This window comes from Amphiura filiformis, chromosome 19 (genome assembly GCF_039555335.1).
Source record: "Amphiura filiformis chromosome 19, Afil_fr2py, whole genome shotgun sequence".
Classification (NCBI taxonomy): Eukaryota; Metazoa; Echinodermata; class Ophiuroidea; order Amphilepidida; family Amphiuridae; genus Amphiura; species Amphiura filiformis.
Genome location: NC_092646.1, coordinates 14,435,876 through 14,448,514, shown reverse-complemented (window position 1 = coordinate 14,448,514; position 12,639 = coordinate 14,435,876).

Here is a 12,639-nt window from a genome sequence, read left to right as displayed (position 1 = left end):
AGCTGCTAAGAAGCGTTATTATTATGACTTACTTGATGAATATAAGTGTAACCTAAAGCAAACTTGGAAAAAGTCTTTAAAGATCGCTAACAATCAGAGAAAGCCTTTGCCCGACTCATTTGATATGAATGGAAAATGCAATTCTGATTCTCAAGTCATTGCTGATGGCTTAAACAATTATTTTATCAATAATGGTCATAATCTAGCTAGCAATATTCCTACTACTCAAGCTAATTTTAGAGATTTTCTCTCTATACCCTCTTCCAGAAAAATACATCACTATTTTGTTTTTATTAAAAAACATTATCCTCTTTTTCCAAATGAAACAGCTAAATCCTAATCCTTTAGTTAGTTCTAACTAGTAATAAGTTCAAATTTTAATATTTGGCCAATTTTTGGAAATAAGGGCCAAAAACATGCAGTTTTAGGGTGTTTTGCGGATGCTGTGACAATCAAGCCCGAAGACTTAATTGTACTAAGACTAATTTATGCATTCTGTTTTTGGAAAAGACATGTTTCATTCTTATAACTAATCATTTAATTAAACTAACACAAAAATGTACAAATTAGCCCAAAACTTTGGCATACACTCAAGATTTTCAATGCTTAGACTTGTTCCAAGTCTTTGATTTTTGTGACTTGATTGTCAAAAAACATGCCGAAAATGCAAGTTTTTGGCTCTTTTTTCAATAAATTTATAAACTAGTGATTTTTTTTCTTTTATCTCCAGTTAGTACTAAATGAATGATTAGGATTGAGGTATGTTTCATTTGGCAGAACTTGATAATATTTTTTTAATCCCAAAATATTAGTGCTGTATTTTTCTGGAATAGGGAGTAGTATTCCATCTCCGTTGATTGAACTCATTCTTTTTGTCTCCTTGTGATAGTGATGAAATGATTGATATTTATTCCTTGTTTAAATCAGGCACTACTTGTGGGTATAATGATTTGTCAAAGCTGTAATTGATTGCATTAAAGTACCTTTAGTTCATGTATTTGATTTGTCAATAAGTAGTGGTATTGTGTCTGACCAGCTCAAAATCGCCAGAGTTGTTCCAATTCATAAGAATGTAATAATTACCGCCGTTTCAGTTCTCTCAGTCTTAACAAAATATGTTGAACGCATTATTCATAAAAGTCTCTAGTTTTTTCAGTAGCCTCATATCTACTGTGCATATCAGGTAGTCGAGCAATGCCTACACATACTACTGATATGAGGTAGTTTATCAATGCCCACATCTACTGCCATCAATGCTCACATCTACTGCTGATATCAGGTAGTTTATCAATGCTCACATCTACTGCTGATATCAGGTAGTTTATCAATGCTCACATCTACTGTTGATATCAGGTAGTTTATCAAAGCGCTCACGTCTACTAAAGCGCTGCTGATAACATCTACTGCTGATATCATTTACCAATGCTGATATCATGTACCAATGATGACATCTACTGCTGATATCAGGCAGCTTATCTTTTCTTATTAATGCCATATCTACTGCTAATATTCGTAGCTTATCAATGTCCACATGTACTAATGATATAAGTGCTGATATCAGGCAGTTCATCAATGCCCCATCTACTGCTGATATCAGGTAGTTTATCAATGCCCACATTTACTGCTGGTATCAGGTCGTTTATCAATGCTAACATCTACTGATGATATCGGGTAGTTTACCAATGCTCACATCTACTACTGATATCGGGTAGTTTATCAATGCTCACATCTACTGCTGATATCAGGTAGTTTATCAATGCCCACATCTACTGCTGATATCGGGAAGTTTATCAATGCTCACATCCACTGCTGATATCGGGTAGTTTATCAATGCCCACAAATTATACTATTGATACCAGGTAGTTCATCAATGCCCACGTCCACTGTAAATATCATGTAGTTCATCAATACTCACATCTACTGCTGAATGATATCAGGTAGTTTATTACTGCTCACGTCTACTAAAGCGCTGCTGATAACATCTACTGCTGATATCATTTACCAATGCTGATATCATGTACCAATGATGACATCTACTGCTGATATCAGGCAGCTTATCTTTTCGTATTAATGCCATATCTACTGCTAATATTCGTAGCTTATCAATGTCCACATGTACTAATGATATAAGTGCTGATATCAGGCAGTTCATCAATGCCCCGTCTACTGCTGATATCAAGTAGTTTATCAATGCCCACATTTACTGCTGGTATCAGGTCGTTTATCAATGCTAACATCTACTGATGATATCGGGTAGTTTATCAATGCCCACATCTACTGCTGATATCGGGTAGTTTATCAATCCTCACATCTACTGCTGATATCAGGTAGTTTATCAATGCTCACATCTACTGCTGATATCAGGTAGTTTATCAATGCCTACATCTACTGCTGATATCGGGTAGTTTATCAATCCTCACATCTACTGCTGATATCAGGTAGTTTATCAATACCCACATCTACTGCTGGTATCAGGTATAGTTTATCAATGCTAACATCTACTGCTGATATCGGGTAGTTTACCAATGCTCACATTTACTGCTGGTATCAGGTAGTTTATCAATGCTCACATCTACTGCTGATATCAGGTAGTTTATCAATCCTCACATCTACTGCTGATATCAGGTAGTTTATCAATGCCCACATCTACTGCTGATATCGGGAAGTTTATCAATGCTCACATCTACTGCTGATATCGGGTAGTTTATCAATGCCCACAAATTATACTATTGATACCAGGTAGTTCATCAATGCCCACGTCCACTGTAAATATCATGTAGTTCATCAATACTCACATCTACTGCTGAATGATATCAGGTAGTTTATTACTGCTCACGTCTACTAAAGCGCTGCTGATAACATCTACTGCTGATATCATTTACCAATGCTGATATCATGTACCAATGATGACATCTACTGCTGATATCAGGCAGCTTATCTTTTCGTATTAATGCCATATCTACTGCTAATATTCGTAGCTTATCAATGTCCACATGTACTAATGATATAAGTGCTGATATCAGGCAGTTCATCAATGCCCCGTCTACTGCTGATATCAAGTAGTTTATCAATGCCCACATTTACTGCTGGTATCAGGTCGTTTATCAATGCTAACATCTACTGATGATATCGGGTAGTTTATCAATGCCCACATCTACTGCTGATATCGGGTAGTTTATCAATCCTCACATCTACTGCTGATATCAGGTAGTTTATCAATGCCTACATCTACTGCTGATATCAGGTAGTTTATCAATCCTCACATCTACTGCTGATATCAGGTAGTTTATCAATGCCCACATTATACTGTTGATACCAGGTAGTTCATCAATGCCCACGTCCACTGTAAATATCATGTAGTTCATCAATACTCACATCTACTGCTGAATGATATCAGGTAGTTTATTACTGCTCACATCTACTAAAGCGCTGCTGATATTAAACATCTACTGTTGATATCATGTACCAATGCTGGCATCTACTGCTGATATCAGGCAGCTTATCTTTTCTTATTAATGCCATATCTACTGCTGATATTCGTAGCTTATCAATGTCCACATCTACTAATGATATCAGTGCTGATATCAGGCAGTTCATCAATGCCCCATCTACTAATACCAAGTAGTTTATCAGTACATATACTGCCGATATCAGGTAGTTTATCAATGCTCACATCTACTCCTGATATCAGGTAGTTTATCAATGCTCACATCTACTCCTGATATCAAATAGTTTATCAATGCTCATATCTACGGCTGATATCATGTAGTTCATCAATGTCCACATCTACTGCTGATATCAGGTAGTTTATCAATGTCCAATTCTACTGCTGATATCAGGTAGTTTATTAATGTTCATATCTACGACTGATATCAGGTAGATTATCAATGCTCACATCTACTGCTGGTATCAGGTAGTTTATCAATGCTCACATCTACTGCTGGTATCAGGTAGTTTATCAATGCTCACATCTACTGCTGATATCAGGTAGTTTATCAATGCTCACATCTACTGCTGATATCGGGTAGTTTATCAATGCTCACATCTACTGCTGATATCAGGTAGTTTATCAATGCCCACATCTACTGCTGATATCGGGTAGTTTATCAATGCTCACATCTACTGCTGATATCAGGTAGTTTATCAATGCCCACATCTACTGTTGGTATCAGGTAGTTTATCATTGCTAACATCTACTGCTGATATCGGAAAGTTTACCAATGCTCACATTTACTGCTGGTATCAGGTAGTTTATCAATACCCACATCTACTGCTGGTATCAGGTATAGTTTATCAATGCTAACATCTACTGCTGATATCGGGTAGTTTACCAATGCTCACATTTACTGCTGGTATCAGGTAGTTTATCAATGCTCACATCTACTGCTGATATCAGGTAGTTTTTCAATGCCCACATCTACTGCTGATATCGGGTAGTTTATCAATGCTCACATCTACTGCTGATATCAGGTAGTTTATCAATGCCCACATCTACTGCTGATATCAGGTAGTTTATTAATGTTCATATCTACGACTGATATCAGGTAGATTATCAATGCTCACATCTACTGCTGGTATCAGGTAGTTTATCAATGCTCACATCTACTGCTGGTATCAGGTAGTTTATCAATGCTCACATCTACTGCTGATATCAGGTAGTTTATCAATGCTCACATCTACTGCTGATATCGGGTAGTTTATCAATGCTCACATCTACTGCTGATATCAGGTAGTTTATCAATGCCCACATCTACTGCTGATATCGGGTAGTTTATCAATGCTCACATCTACTGCTGATATCAGGTAGTTTATCAATGCCCACATCTACTGTTGGTATCAGGTATAGTTTATCATTGCTAACATCTACTGCTGATATCGGAAAGTTTACCAATGCTCACATTTACTGCTGGTATCAGGTAGTTTATCAATACCCACATCTACTGCTGGTATCAGGTATAGTTTATCAATGCTAACATCTACTGCTGATATCGGGTAGTTTACCAATGCTCACATTTACTGCTGGTATCAGGTAGTTTATCAATGCTCACATCTACTGCTGATATCAGGTAGTTTATCAATGCCCACATCTACTGCTGATATCGGGTAGTTTATCAATGCTCACATCTACTGCTGATATCAGGTAGTTTATCAATGCCCACATCTACTGCTGATATCGGGTAGTTTATCAATGCTCACATCTACTGCTGATATCAGGTAGTTTATCAATGCCCACATCTACTGCTGGTATCAGGTAGTTTATCAATGCTAACATCTACTGCTGATATCGGGTAGTTTACCAATGCTCACATTTACTGCTGGTATCAGGTAGTTTATCAATGCTCACATCTACTGCTGATATCAGGTAGTTTATCAATGCCAACATCTACTGCTGGTATTAGGTAGTTTATCAATGCTAACATTTACTTCTGGTATCGGGAAGTTTATCAATGCTCACATCTACTGCTGGTATCAGGTAGTTTATCAATGCCAACATCTACTGCTGATATCGGGAAGTTTATCAATGCTCACATCTACTGCTGATATCAGGTAGTGTATCAATGCTCACATCTACTGCTGATATCGGGTAGTTTATCAATGCTCACATCTACTACTGCTAATATCGGGTAGTTTATCAATGCTCACATCTACAGCTGATACCAGGTAGTTTATCAATGCTCATATCTACGGCTGATATCAGGTAGTTTATCAATACCAACATCTTGTGCCGACATCAGGTAGTAACAGGGTCCGATCAAATTGTAAAATGTATCAAACTCTTCCACATAATAAGGAATAAAACAAATTCAATTATTGCATATCTCTACGATTTAAAATTCCGATTGAAACAAACATGGTCTCAAAATTATTTAGCTTGCATTGCTATTTACTGTCAATGCTAGGTGATATAATTGGACAAGGTTACACACGCTCATGTTTGACCTGTTCTATTACCATACAAGGTTAATACCACTAATTATGTATTACACGGGTTTCAATGGGAAAATGGCTTATTTCGGGTGGAATTTTCTCATATTCAGAACTCTCACAGTTAAATGCCACTAATATCAGGTGAAACTATGATTTAGATGCCAAATGATCAAAAACTCAACATAGGTTGACCTGAGACTTTTCTTGTTTTAACGCACTGAACCGTAAACACCTTAAAATGGCAGTGCGCCCTCAAAGCTGAAAGTTACAATATGGTAGGGCAAATATTTACTAAAAACCGAAGCCATGCGTATGAATTTTGGTACTATTACAACAAAAATGTCATATAATGAGAGAAAATATACCATTTTGAAGCATCAAACCCTAAAAGGTACTTTTTTGGCTATATAACTTGATCAATTTCAGCGATTTTAATGCAGTCTTTTCAAATTACCTGTAAACAAATAGTTACTTGTCGTATTTCCATGTATCGCCCAGGCCTATTAGTGGTATGTAACCTACAAGCTGTATCAAAATGATTGGTACCCATCAGTTTTCATTGATAATGGTCATCAAAATTCTAAATAAGATCAACATTTGCAGATTAATTGTAAAACAAGTCATAACTTGCACATTCTGGACATTTCAAGAGTATCCACTCTTGTATTTGTAAAAGGCAGGCTTTTCAATAAACATCAAAATTGATGGATACCAATCATTTGGATACACCCTGTCCTGTATTACCATTGCAAAACTTTTCAACTTCACCTTTTTGATTCATTGTGTCAAGAACAAGAACTTGAGACCATTTTTGCTTATTAACAGAGCAAACCAGTCCGTGGAGTTTTGAATAGACCAGTTTGTCACTTTTAAAATGCTTGTAACTTTGCTTCTTGAAATCACATTGGATTCCATGGGGTGTCATAATGTGCCGGATTAGATAGTGCATCTATTAAAAAAAATTACCCAAATATAGTTTAGTTTTAAAAATCAGGATTTTTCTTCCAAGTGTAAGGATACTTTTTTGGTGCAGTATATAACTGCAAGTACAATATCTGATGAGCCCCTCCCCTTATAATATTGTGCTAAATATGCAATAATAAATACAAAATACTACAAAGAATTTAGGTTTGTAATAAAATAATAAATTTGTTTTAATATCACATCTTTATATATACACGTTTAATAAATAATTTCTGTATATTATACTCCTGAAATCACAAAACTACCATTGCTCAGATACTTTTTAGGCATACCAATTCAGCCTTGTTTTTGTTGAAAATATTTAGAGTATCTAATTTGGAAACAGCATAAAAGATATAATGATGTACATTCATACATAGCAGTAAATAGAAAGCAAATTCAGCTTCTACGCTACTAAAATTTGGAACACTCACTGGAGCGCTTTCATCAAACAAGGTGAAACAGGTGACAATAAGATGATGAGGTACCTAACATCACTAGTAACAACAAATCTTCAGAACAATAACATCCTCTGAAGATGCCGGTTCAGCCACTGAAATTGCTCCGGTACCAAATTTTAGTAGCGTAAAAGTTTGATTTGCTTTCTGGCTAAAAAGATGAGAGAAAATAAAACAATATAATAGGTCTGGTGCATCTTTGGATTAAAAATAAATTATAAATTATGAAGTGTAATACCCAGGTATGATAATGGCTTTTTAAAAGAAAAGCCTGAAAAAGCGTGTGAATTCAGGCATAAAATAAGCTAAAAATATGTGTAAATTTGGACAACAAAATTGCCTGAATTGCCTGAATTAAGGCTAAAGCCTGTAAATTCTCATGCCTGAATACCACACTCCAAGGTGCCAGAGTTGCATGTAAACTTTCCTAAAACACCAATGGGCTATTCCATTCGAAATCCATACTCTCCTTGTTGAAGGTACAGCTAAAGTCTTCCACAAAGGAAGTATGGGTTTCAAATAGAATATGCAATTGGGTAGCTTCCAATTGAAATACTCACTCCCATTGTGGAAGATATAAGATTAAGCTATATACAGAGGGAGTATGCGTTTCAAATTAACCATAGCCAATTCCATTTGAAAAACATACTCCCTCTGTGGAAGATGTTTCTTAAATTATCCACATGGCTGTGGCAGATTTTGAAAATAGCATGAAAAAGCATGTGAATTCAGGCATAAAATGAGCTAAAAAAATGCGTAAAATTGGACAACAAAATAGCCTGTAAAGACAAATTCATAATGAGGATGGACGATTGATATACTAATTGCTTATAGGTTGCTAACTGCACATCAGTTGTTTGGATGGTAACTGCACCATGACCAAAGTTTGGATCTGAATCGTTCATATGAGATTAAATTCAAGTCTTACAATGGTACTTTTACAAGTTGAACTCAAATGACTTTTGACCTCAGTATGTGACCTTGAACACCACCAATACTATGGTTCCCATAGTGCAAGTTTTGATATGAAATTGGATCGGTTGAGCCCATATTGGGCATAAAGCACCGAATTTGATCATTATTATGTTTTGGATCCAATACTTTCACACACTTGGATTCATCAAAACATAATAATGGTTGCAATAGGATTTGAACATAATATCATATGAGATTTTAATAATAATGGTTGCAATAGGTTTTGCATATTTGCATATTGTTGACACACACACACACACAGACTGAGATGCTGCCATAAAGGTCTACTCTTAATACAACAAGTTTTTCTCAAAATGATACAGCCCAACAGTAGCAATACCAAAAAAACGTTGACAACGTAAAGAAATCAGCAAGTTTAAAAAAACCCACCTCGGCTCACTTTTTGAAACTTGGTCCCATTTTGAACACCAACAGCAAATCAGTGTTTTTTATTTTATTTCAACAGAATACAGCGTTTCCAACAAGATTACAAGCCTACTTGTTATTCGTTTAATTCAATCATTAATCATGTTAATCATGATTATTATAAAACAAAACACAATAGGATATTGGCTTACCATGCAAGAACAAGATAATAACCTTTCAGGTCGTTCCAGAAAGCTTACAAATTAATATCGCATCTGCACATTAAAGTTACCTAACACTTCTGGAAATGTTTTAAATTTATATAAATATGATAAAGTTTAAATCAGTAACTTTTACAAATGGGACCAAGTTTCAAAAAGTGAGCCGAGGTGGGTTTTTTAAACTTGCTGATTTCTTTACGTTGTCAACGTTTTTTGGTAGATTTCTTTTCTTTTTATGAATGTAGCCAAGCAGCTCCAAGCTTGGAAAGTCATCAGGTTACGAAGTGCACCATAAAACGAATAAAACGAAAAATGGATGTTTGAAGTTGCTATTCTTGATTCATGACAATAAATAATTAAACAAAACGTTATCAGTCGTTTATTTTTAAAACTTGCTCGTCACGCGTGACTGTAATGTTCAGAGGCGTACACAATGATCAATAAACATGTTAATATACTTTAATTATTCAAGGCTACGTAAATATGTAAAGAAAATGTAAATATGAACAACACACACCCAATGTTGACAATGCCAGAGAGACACACATAGAGTAAATCCGATTTAGGCCTACTTCATGTCGGAACTGGTAAATGCGCATATATTTAAGCCTATACTACGGAAGCGTCTAAATGCCCCAGATAATCGTGTTTTAATGTTTGTGGTTCTTTGTAGCCCTGTGGGGCAATCTACTTGGCTATCTGAATTTCGAGGTTTGTGGTTCTTTGTAGCCCTTCGGGGCAACCTAGTTGAATATTCCTATTAAGCGGCGGTTGTCGGCGATCTTTCGTGGTTTGTGGTTTTCATCAAGCCCTGCACTCTATCGGAGCTAATTTATAGTTTAAGCTTGTTGAATATCCATATTTCGTGGTTTGTGGTTCTTTGTAGCCCTGTGGGGCAATCTAGTTGCATATCCAAATTTCGCGGTTTGTGGCTCTTTATAGCCCTGCGGGGCAATCTAGTTGGTATCAATATTGAGCGGCAGTTGTTGTTGGATATCCAAATTTCGCGGTTTGTGGCTCTTTGTAGCCCAGCGGGGCAATATAGTTGAATATCGTGGTTTGTGGTTTTAATTTCCCTCTATCGGGAGCTAATTTATAGTCTAAGCTTGTTGGATATCCGTATTTCGTGGTTTGTGATACTTTATAAGCAATAGGCTTGAGGGCAATCTAGTCTTTCGCGGTTTGTGGTTCTTTGTAATCTTTCGTGTTTTGTGGTTTTAATTTCCCTCATCAAGTCCTGCTCTCTATCGGGAGCTAATTTGTAGTTTAAGCTTGTTGGATATCCATATTTCGTGGTTTGTGGTTCTTTGAAGCGCTGTGGGGCAATAGTTCCATATCCAAATTTCGCGGTTTGTGGTTCTTTATAGCCCTGCGGGGCAATCTACTTGGATATCAATATTGAGCGGCAGTTGTTGGCGATCTTTCGCGGTTTGTGGTCTTAATTTGTTGGATATCCATATTTCGCGGTTTGTGGTTCTTTATAATCAATGGGCCTGCGGGCAATCTGGTTGGATATCCAAATTTCGCGGTTTGTAGCCCTGCGGGGCAATCTAGTTGGATACCCCTATTAAGCGGCGGTTGTCGGCGATCTTTCGCGGTTTGTGATTTTAATTCCCCTTATTAAGTCCTGCCCTGTATCGGGAGCTTAATTTATAGTTTAAGCTTGTTGGATATCCATATTTCGTGGAGTGTGATTCTTTGTAGCCCTGCAAGGCAATGTAGTTGGATATTCAAATTTCAAGGATTGTGGTTCTTTATAGCCCTGTGGGGAAATCTAGTTGGATATCAATATTCAGCGGCAGTTGTTGGCGATCTTTCGCGGTTTGTGATTTTAATTTATAATATTTATATCAAATATAATTTCAGTCTGAGCTGTGAACAGAGCCACTGATAAATGTGTTTTAAATGACGAAGATGCCATGCCATGATGGTCAGGCATGGTGATAGCATCTGGATGGTGAAAGTAGGCCCTAGGCCTAGGACTAAATGTGAATAAAAAATCAAACATGTTTGTTTGATGAAAAAAATATAATATCACAATAGCAATGGATGTTCGAAATGGTGTTATTCTTGATTTACTACGACAGTAAATTGATTAATAAAACATTAAAAAAAGTGGTGGGAAGTTTGAACTTGAGCAAAAATTCATGAATAGATTAGAAGTCCATGGCCTTAACCACTTCGCCACGGGACGTCCCGTTATTACGCTGTGTGAAAGTGGAGTATTTATTAATATGGATATATGCTGTGGTCCGGAAAGAATAAAAGAATTGTGAAAAACTTGATTTTTTTTTGGCTTAATGGGGTCCAGAATTTGTATGTAGGGTATCCAGGAAAATGCCTGGGTATATTTGAAAGTGAATCTGAAAAATTAGTGCGACAGTGACAGCCATGTATGGCTGTAGCAGTGACTTAAAGATTGTGGATATCAGTATGATTAGCTATGATTTGCCACTAATTTTGGCTATGAAATACCGCGTGAAATAAAGCAAGAATGTTTGTTTATTATCAAACAATCGGATTGACTGTAAGATTGGTGTAACTTTTTGAAATAAAGAGTTGTTAAAATATGACACTTTGGACAGTAAATACGATTTAGCATGGTTTTAGATCTATTTTCTACCCAGCGAAAAATATCATAGAACAATAGCGTTTTTGTTCCGTGTAAATATAGTCTCATGGTAGCATCTGTTTATTCTTCTTTATCAGTCGTTTTTTTTAAAACTTGCTGGTCAGGCTACCGCTTGACTCTAATAATGTCCTACCATAATCATGCATGAGACTACACATTCATGAAAAAGTCTGAAAATTATCAAAAAAAGCTGAAAAAGCGTGTAAAATTGTTCAAAAACACCTGAAAAAGGGCTGAAAATAAATAAAATTGTGGACATCACAAAAGTCTGGTTCCAGTGTTTCCACTGGAAAATCTTATGCCTGCATAATCATCGTACCTCCACAAGCATGGTCTGTCTATGATAAGCCCACCACACTGTTTACAGTATTTTGCATTGCAACGACCTTTCATATTGGCCGACCACTTGTCCTAATCATCGCATAAAAAGAACCTGGTCAAGTCTATGTCATGCGATGCTACGCAGCTTGTTCGAAGAATGATGTGCCGATATGATGGTGACAAGATTTGATTAGCCAATCAGAATCCACGATTTAATTAGCCAATCAGAATCCCACTGCATATTTATGATGTAAACTGCGCCAAATCAGAGAGTATGAAGGGACTTTGCAAAAAATGGGATATTCCGGTCTAAATCCATATACCCCTATGGAAAACATGATCCTTAATCTCCCACATGGGGGGTATAGATTTCAAATGGAGTCTTCCTTAAGAGGTGTATGGGTTTTAACTGGAATAGCCCAACACACAGAAAACAATCAAATAGAGCTTTGACAAGCCAACCCACATGCTGACCATCAATTAAGCAATAATGTGCCATTTCCATAAAATATTGATTTTTACTTGTTTTCTACAAACTGCTGAGCCGAACAAATTCAAGGTAAAACTACGATAATCGCTGTAATTATCATCAATGCCTGTATCAGCTCGCTGATCATTAATTAATAAATGAAACTTCACATAAAGACGTATAATGATATACGCAGTTTATACATCAATGATTCGTGCAAGCAATGAGACATTTCAGCCATCATGTTTGACTAATATTTTGATCTATGATACCAGTAAACATGGTGAATAAAACCAGGGGATACCT